This window comes from Chrysochloris asiatica, unplaced genomic scaffold (genome assembly GCF_000296735.1).
Source record: "Chrysochloris asiatica unplaced genomic scaffold, ChrAsi1.0 scaffold00016, whole genome shotgun sequence".
NCBI lineage: Eukaryota > Metazoa > Chordata > Mammalia > Afrosoricida > Chrysochloridae > Chrysochloris > Chrysochloris asiatica.
In genome coordinates this window covers 1,919,109-1,927,795 of record NW_006408534.1, presented here as the reverse complement: position 1 = coordinate 1,927,795, position 8,687 = coordinate 1,919,109, and the positions used below count along the sequence as shown (strand labels likewise).

Below are 8,687 nucleotides of genomic sequence, written 5' to 3'. Positions count from 1 at the left end.
CAATCCTGAGCTATTTAGAATATTTGGAAACAGATCCCCAGCACCTGCAAAATGATGACAAGTTTCCTGAATAAGTAGCTTAGCTTCTCTGAACACAAGTTTGTTAGAGACCCAAAGAATTAGCTTTTGTCTTTAGGACCTCCACCAATAAACTGAGAACATCCAGGGGGTATCCAGCATAAAGGTTTGTATTTTCTTGTATACATTCCAGAAAAAAGTATCAAAATTGTATGTGGATAAGCATTACAGAATTATAGAACGTGGCTAGAGAATGGAATTTATCACTGATCTAATAAGAACAATGACAGTAAATATTTTTAAATACTTCATGCAGAGTGTTGATATGTAAAGTCTCATTTAATGTGATAAAACTCACTCAATTTTACAGTTGGGAAAATTAAGGCAATTTAGTTCATTGGCAACTTTCACTTTCAGCATGTAATCTCCTTCAAACTAATGCTAAAATATGAATAACTTAGCACATAAACTACACTTATATGATAGTTAAAAATTAGGTAGTGTAGTATATTAGTGAGTACCTGTGACTTTTGGGTACTACAAATCTGGGTTTGGATCCTGGTCCTGTTACTCATTAGCTATAGGATATTGGATGAGTCACTTACCCTGTCTAAACCTCTATCTATTTATCTGTATAATTTAGAAGGTAATACTGCATTGGTAGTTAAAGGAATTAAATGAAATCATGAGTGTAAAATCCATGCCACTTAGTGACTGCACAGTAAATGGTAGCTATTATTATGAAGTTGTTTAATATTAATGGAAATTTATGTAAGCTGTTATTATCAGTCTTCTAATTAGAATCTACATTTCATTTTTAATATTATCTCATAACTTCATACCTAGGTGCCCTTGGGTAGCGCAAATAGCTAAGTACACAGCTAATAATTGAATGGACAGTGAGAACCCAGTCAAAGGTGTCTTGGAAGAAATGTCTCATGATATCCCTCTGAAAGGACACAGCTACGAAAACCCAGTATTGTTATTAGGTGCCATTTAATCAGTTCCAACTCATAGGTGCCATTTAATCAGTTCCAAACCCTTAAGTAGGGTTTCTGAGGCTATAAATATTTACAGGAGCAAAATGCATCTTCTTTCTCCTGCAGAGCGGCTGATGTGTTTGAACTGGGGACCCTGTGGCTAGTAGTTAGCAGTACAGTATTTATCCTACAGTGCTACCTGTATTCCTTTGAAAACCCTACAGAGCAGTCCTGTTCTGAATACAACAGGTCATCATGAGTTAGAATTGACTTCATGACAAGTGGTTTCTGATTTTATAACTTCATGTATTTTCCAGGAAAGGTCTCAAATGTAACAATTGTAAAGGATGGTGCAGGATCTGGCAATGTTTCATTCTGTTGTGCATAGGATCTCTGTCAGTCAGAAATGACCCAATGGCACCTAACAGCACAGATATTTTGCAGATGAAGTGCATACTGGCCTCTTACTTTGAGATATCAAATAAGAACTGAGCCTCATATTGAGATGTTCTCAAAATCTTTACTATTCTAAGATGATGATGCTTTACAGTAAGTGTAAGTACTATAAGATCAGAGATTTATAGTAAGTGTTCATTCTTTTCACTCACAATTGTGAACTATGACAGCTCCCTGCTTAGATTGTAACTCATTAAAATAAGGAACTTTGCCTTTCACAGAACTCAACATAGTAACACCAAACAACAAGACCCACTGTCATGGAGTTCAGTCTGACTCATGGAGACCCCAGCGGTTAGAGAGTAGAATTGCACCATAGGGTTTTCTTGGCTGGGAGTCCTGGTGTGGCGCTGTGGGCTAATGCATCAGACTGCAAAGTCATTTGAACTTCAAGGTCGGTGGTTCAAGCTCACCAGCTGCTCTTTGGAAACCCTATACAGGGTTGCTATGGGTCAGAATAGACTCAACAGCACTTAACAATAATGACAATCTTTATAGAAGTACATCCTGGTCACCTGCTCCAATACAAAAGGTCTTCCAAAACTATGTATTCACTTCATAATGATGAGTTAAAATACAATTGTAAAAAATGTGAACCATTAGTACATGGTGCGTTCACAGGTCACTTGACCCTCAAACTGAATCTCAAAAATAAAACTAAGGGAGGTACCACTGAAAGGCAAAGAGTATCATAAAATATTGAAGGATCCAAGAAAAGGCACCATGGTTGGGCAATTTAGCCGAGTATTTTGGAGATGATATTATGGGTCATTTACATATATAATCCAGTTATGCATGTATAAACTATCTTTTTCTTTTTTGGTTCCTATATATCTGATTATAGTTCCAGAATTTGATTCTCATAAGAATATGGGATTATATTTGTTAATCCACTTATTTAATAGATATTTACTGAGCTTTTGACATATGTCAGGCATTGTATTATATCCCAGGTGTACAAAAATGAGTAAAACTGAATCTTTGATTATGGTGCTCATAGGAGGATAAAATATTAAATATAAGATGTTAAATAGAGAAGCATTATTAAGACTGAGAATATGAGATGATAGTGGGTTGGCTCTTTTGATTTTACCCTGTTGAGTTCCCTTGAAAAGCAAAGCTCCTGATCTCAAGGAGTTACAGCCTAAGCTCTTTCTTATTGTTCATATAAAAGGGAGACCTGATCAGGTCTAGGAGGATCAGAGATTACTCCCTGGCAGGAAGGATAAGTGAGCTAATACTTATCAAAGGAGTTAAGCAGCAGGAAGGAAGGGTATTCGGGGCATGTTGCATACCTCAAAGCATAAAGACTTGGACAAACAGGAACCATTGCTGGAAATTCAGGTACCTGAAATCTAACGACTGAAAGGGCCTGATCAATAAATATAACAGGTGAAGCAAACATGGACAGATCTTGAAAAGTTGTTGTAGCAAACCAAAGAGAAAGCATGACAATGACTTGGGAGTCAGTATACAGAATCAGAGAAGGAGAGAAAGAACCCGTAGATGATTCTTAGATTTCTGATTTGGCTGACTGGGAAATCATGGTAAAATCCAGTAAGTAAGAGATGAGGAGAGACAGTATTTAGTGGAAAATGGGATAAATTGTGTTACATAGGTATTAAGAGTGAAAGACTTATGGGCCACCTGATTGCAGACTGAAGGCTTTTAATCAGGTGGGGGAAATGGATCAGGGCTAAAGACTTAGATTTAGTAATCATCAGGGTATAGGTAATAAGTGAAGCCAAAAGAATGGATGGAATAACTCAAGGAGAACTTAAATGGATGTATTTAATAAAAAGAAAACAATAGAGAAGAAATAAGTAAAATGACTAGAGAAAAAGAATGGTATGACTGAAGTTAAAGCTGGAGAAGATGATATGGTCATGGACTAATTAATTATTATTGTTGTTGTTAGATGCCATCCAGTCAGTACCGACTCATAGCAACCCTATGCAGAATAGAACGAAACACTGCCCGCCCCTGGACTAACCTCACAATTGTTGCCACATTTGAACCCATTGATGCCACTTTTCCAACCCATCTCGCTGGGGTCTTCTTCTTTTTCTCTGACCCTCCACCTTACCAAACATGATAATCCTCTCTATTGACTGCTCTCTCCTGGCAATATGTCCAAAGTATGAGAGATGAAGTCTGGCCTCCAAGGAGAACTCTGGCTGTACTTTGTGCAACACAAATCTGTTTGTTCTCCATGGCACTTTCAACATTCTCCTCTAATACTGTAATTCAAATGCATCAATTCTTCTATGGTCTTCCTTATTTACTGTCCAGCTTTTGCATGCATATTAGGTTATTGAAATTACCATGGCTTGGGTCAGGCGCACCTTAGTCCTCAAGCTGACATCTTTGCTCTTCAACACTTTAAAAAGGTCTTGTACAGTAGATTTGGCGAATGTAATATATCATTTGATTTCTTGGCTGTTGATAGTTGATCTAAGAAAAATGAAGCCTTTGACAACTAAAATTTTTCTCCAGGGATAAGAATGTTTTCTCCAGGGATAAGAATGTTGTTTATCTGTCCAGTGGTGAGGATTTTTGTTTTCTTTACATTGAGATGCAATCCATACTGAGGGCTATGGTCTTTGATCATCATCAGTAAGTATTTCAAGTTCTCTTCACTTTCAGCAAGCAAGATTGTATCATCTACATATTGCAGGCTATTACTCAGTCTTCCTCCTATCCTGATGCCATGTTTTTCTTCACATAACCCAGATTCTCGGATTATTTGCTCAGCATACAGGTTGAATAAGTATGGTGAAAGAATACAACCCTGTTGCACACCTTTCTTAATTTTAAACCATTCAGTGTTCCTATGTTCTGTTCAAACAACTGCCCCTTGGTCTATGTACAGATTCCTCATGAGCACAATTAAGTGTTCCGGAATACTCATACTTTGCATTGTTGTCCATAGCTTGTCATGAGTCACACAATTGAAGGCCTTTCCATAGTCAATAAAGCACAAGTGAACATCTTTCTGGTATTCTCTACTTTCAACCAAGATCCATCTGATGTCACCAATGATATCCCTGGTCCCACGTCCTCTTCTGAATCTGGCTTGAACCTCTGGAAGTTCTCTCTCAATGTATGCTTGCAGCCATTTCTGTATTACCTTTAGTAAAACTTACTCACATGGGATATTAAAGATATTATCTGATGATTTCCGCATTCTATTGGGTCACCTCTCTTTGGAATGGGCACAAATAATGGATCTCTTCCAATCAGTCAGCCAGATAGTTTTCTTCCAGATTTCTTGGCAGAGATGAGTGAGTGCCTCCAGTTGCCACCTCACTTTGTTGAAAGAGTTCTTTTTTTTTGAGCATATTTATCTGTCACGCATAGAAATCGCTTATTTTTGACTGGATTCCAACTTGGAGGTGGGTGGAAACTCTCAGTGAGGACAGCCTCTGTCTCTTGACAATCTGTTCCTGATGGTTTTCTTAGGCCTCCTTCATCCTCTTGACCAAAAGCTTGGCATATTTTGAAGCCCCCTCCTTATTTTTCTTAGTGCATTGTTTCTTCAGAGCAATACACTGACATTTGTGTTGCAGGACACATGGAGTAACAAGATGCTGAATCTTGGGTGCTTTGGTCCTGGGTTTCTTGCCTTCTTTGTTCAGTGGCTTTCTCACAACATACTGGTGGACATCATCTTCTTTACAGAGATTGAGAAATTTGCAGATTCTGCTAGCTCTCTTGGGCCCCAGGTGATGAGGCACAGTTGTATCTTTTAGTCCTGCAATGTCTTTCTCTCCTTTTTTTTACAAAAACCAAGTTGAGAACACTCAAGTTGTCATCCACAATGCAACCCCTGACAGAGTTGCACTTTCTTTCTCCAGTTCTCTTTAGTCTATAACAGGAATGTCCCTTACTCAGAAGCAGGCGGACATGACCAAGGGTCAAGATGCTCTGTTTCATGGGAAAACCTTGCTTGTCGTTCCCACCACTGATGCGGACAATATAACCCTTCCACTTGTCACCCAGCAAGTCAGCAGCAACTTCAGTGGCCATTCATTTCTCATAAAAGGTATGAAACTTGCGTTCATCATCCATTTCAATGAGTTTCTGGTAGCCAGTGGCTGGGAAGGAGATGTTCAGCTTCATGGTGAAGCAGTCGACAGCCTCTGTGGCATCACACACAACAAAGAGTTCAATTTGTATTCCATCAATTCCTTGTGCCTTGTTCTTTGCCGGTTCCTTTAATGCACCTTGGACTTCTTCCTTCAGTATCATTGGCTCTTGATTATATGCTACCTCTTGAAATGGTTGAACATCAATCATTTCCTTTTGGTACCTGTGGCTCTGTGTATTCCTTCCATCTTCTTTTGATGCTTTCTGCCTCTGTCAATAATTTGCCCAGAGAATCCTTCATTAATGAAATTTGAGACTTGATTTTTTTCTTCAGTTCCCTCAGCTTGAGAAATGCTGAGTGTGTTTTTCCCTTTTGGTTTTCTAACTCCAGATCTTTGCACATTTCATTGTAATATTTGACTATGTATTCTTGAGTTGATCTTTGAAATTTTCTGTTCAGCTAAAGCAAATGAAAGAAATGAGGACTAATTAATAGTAGCAAATATTACAGAGACAGCAGGTAAAACTAAGGACTGAAAAGTGTTAATTTGATTTAACAGCACATATGTCTCTCATGACTATGGGAAAAACCGTTTCAGAGAAGAGCCAAAAATGATAAGGAAAAAGATGAGAAGGTAGTGAGAGCAGATACCATTTAGAAAAAGATAATAATTGAAAAACAGAGAATGTAGACAAGAAAGAAGTAGCAGGCTTTGATGCAGTTTTCTTTAGTAAGTTTATGTTTTTGTGGATGAGTGGGCATGCACCTGTTTAGGTTTTTCAATGAAAAACACTTGGACATATTTGGAGGGGAAATAACCTGAGGATGGTTTGGAAGTCATATTCAAGTTTTCCTCCACCTGGGAACACGTTGTCTTCAGTTTCTCCCAGTCTTTGAAGTTAGGGGTATGTGACTTGTTATTGTTAATGAAATGTAAGCAGATATGACATTGTCATTTCTAGGAGTAAACTAGAGCCAGTGTACAATTTTCTACCTTTCCTGTCTCAGTGATCTGGGAAATATGTGTCAAGATAAATCTCCTGTGAGTCTGTGTCACTGCAAGACCACAATGAACAGAGCTTTTCAGGTGACTCACACCGAATGTCAAACAAGAGTGAGAGGTCAGGAACTTAGTTAATGTTGCTTTCTCCATCTTTAGCATTCTGCACTGTGTCTTAGCTCTGTGTCACTAGTTTTCTCATTTCTCTTCAGAGATATTGATCCTGTTTCTCTTTGCACAGTGTAGAAAGTGGTTTTAATGGCCCCTACATTTGAGCACCCAGAACAGACTGGCTAGAGATTCTGTGTTTCCATAAGAACTAATCTAATTGGCCCATTTGAACCCGGTAATAACTTCTCATTCTAATTAGCTTTCCCAATATAGAGAAGGGAGCTCTTTCTAAGTTTTGAGATGAGTAAGTTCTCCAAAGAATATGGAGAACAAGTGCTATCTTTGACATGTATAGTACAGTTTTGAGAGTTCAATAGTTATATCTTGTGAAAAATTAAAGGCACAGGTTGATTCCCTATAGAGGAAGTTAGTTTGTGACCTTGTTTTACTAAGGATTGCACAAGAAGTTCTTCCACTTTCAGTGCCAGTTTTCAATAGCGATGTGCTTTTATGGTTATTGTTGTTTGTTGTTAAGTGCCGTTGAGTCTGTTCTGACCCATAGCAACCCTGTATAGGGTTTCCAAGGAGCAACTGGTGAGCTTGAACCAGTGACTTTGCAGTTCAAACGACTTTGTAGTCTGACGCATTAGCTCACAGCGCCACACCAGGACTCTGCATAAATCTCTCTCTAAGACTTCTAAAACAGATTCTTCCAACCAGAAACAAAGGTGAAAGTATTTAGTAGGAGGTTCTAGATAATCAGAAACCAGGAAGTGGACAGTGCCTACTTTGCAAATAAGAAAAAAGCATACCATATGAAGTCATCCCTCTTACTGATCAGAATCATAGAATTATTGGGAAACAGGAGTTATGCTAGGAAGGAGAGGTAGACTTCTTCAGAAGGTTTAGTCACTGAAAACCTTATGAATAGCAGCAGAATAATCAGATATTGTACTGGAAAATGAAAACATTATGAAAATCAGAAGCATATTGTCAGATATCCCTCAGCTTGGAAGGCACTCAAAAAAATGACTGGAGAAGAGCTGCCTCCTCAGAATAGAGTTGACTAGGATGACATGAATGGAGTAAAGATTTCCGGACCTTCATTTGCTTATGAAGCAGAACTCAAAATGAGGAGAAACAGTTAGAAACATCCATTATTATTCAGAACAGGGAATTTATGAAGTATGAATTTAGGAAAATTGGAAGTTGTTAAAAACGAAATGGAATGCATAAAGAGTAATTAGTGAACTGAAATGGAATGGAATTGGCAATTTTGAATCTAACAATCATATGATTTTTCATGCCCTGAACGATAAATTCAAGAGTGACAGACAAGGCATTCATCATCAAAAAGAACATTTCATGGTCTATCTTGAAGTATAACACTGTTTTTGATACAGTACTTCCCCACCTGAACTACTTATGCCAACAAGGAAGTGCTGTTAATACCACTATTATTCAAATTTATGCACCAACCACTAATGCCAGTGATGATGAAATTAAAGAATTCTACCAAAATTTTCAGACTATAATTTATCAAAGTTGCATTAACAATTACTGCTGACTGGAATGCAAAGGACAGAAACAAAGAGGAAAGAGCAGTAGCTAGAACATACAGCCTTGGTGACAGGAACAATGTGGGAGATTGTACAATAGAATTTTGCAAGATGACTGATGTATTCACTGTAGATACCATTTTTTAAACATCATAAAAGACAACTATACATATGGATCTCACTAGACAGAATAAACAGGAATCAAATTGACTACATCTGTGGAAAGAGACATTGGTAAAGTTTAATATCATCAGCCAAAAGAAGGTCAGGTACATAACTGTGGAACTGGCCAACAACTGTTCTTATGCAAGTTCAAGCTGAAGTTGAAGAAAATGAAAATAAATTCATGAAATCCAAAATGTTATCCTGAATATATCCCACTTAATTTAGAGACTAAAGAAGAGATTTGGTGCATTAGGCACTAATGCTTGAAGATCAGAAGAATTGTGGGATAACATCAAGAATATCATACA

The 8,687-nt window shown here is 37.8% G+C and overlaps 1 pseudogene; it reads right to left on the bottom strand.

Annotated features, from left to right (window-relative positions):
* Positions 1-4,804: 4,804 nt before the first annotated feature.
* Positions 4,805-5,576, bottom strand: LOC102827829 (annotated as a pseudogene).
* Between the last annotated feature and the right edge of the window lie 3,111 nt (positions 5,577-8,687).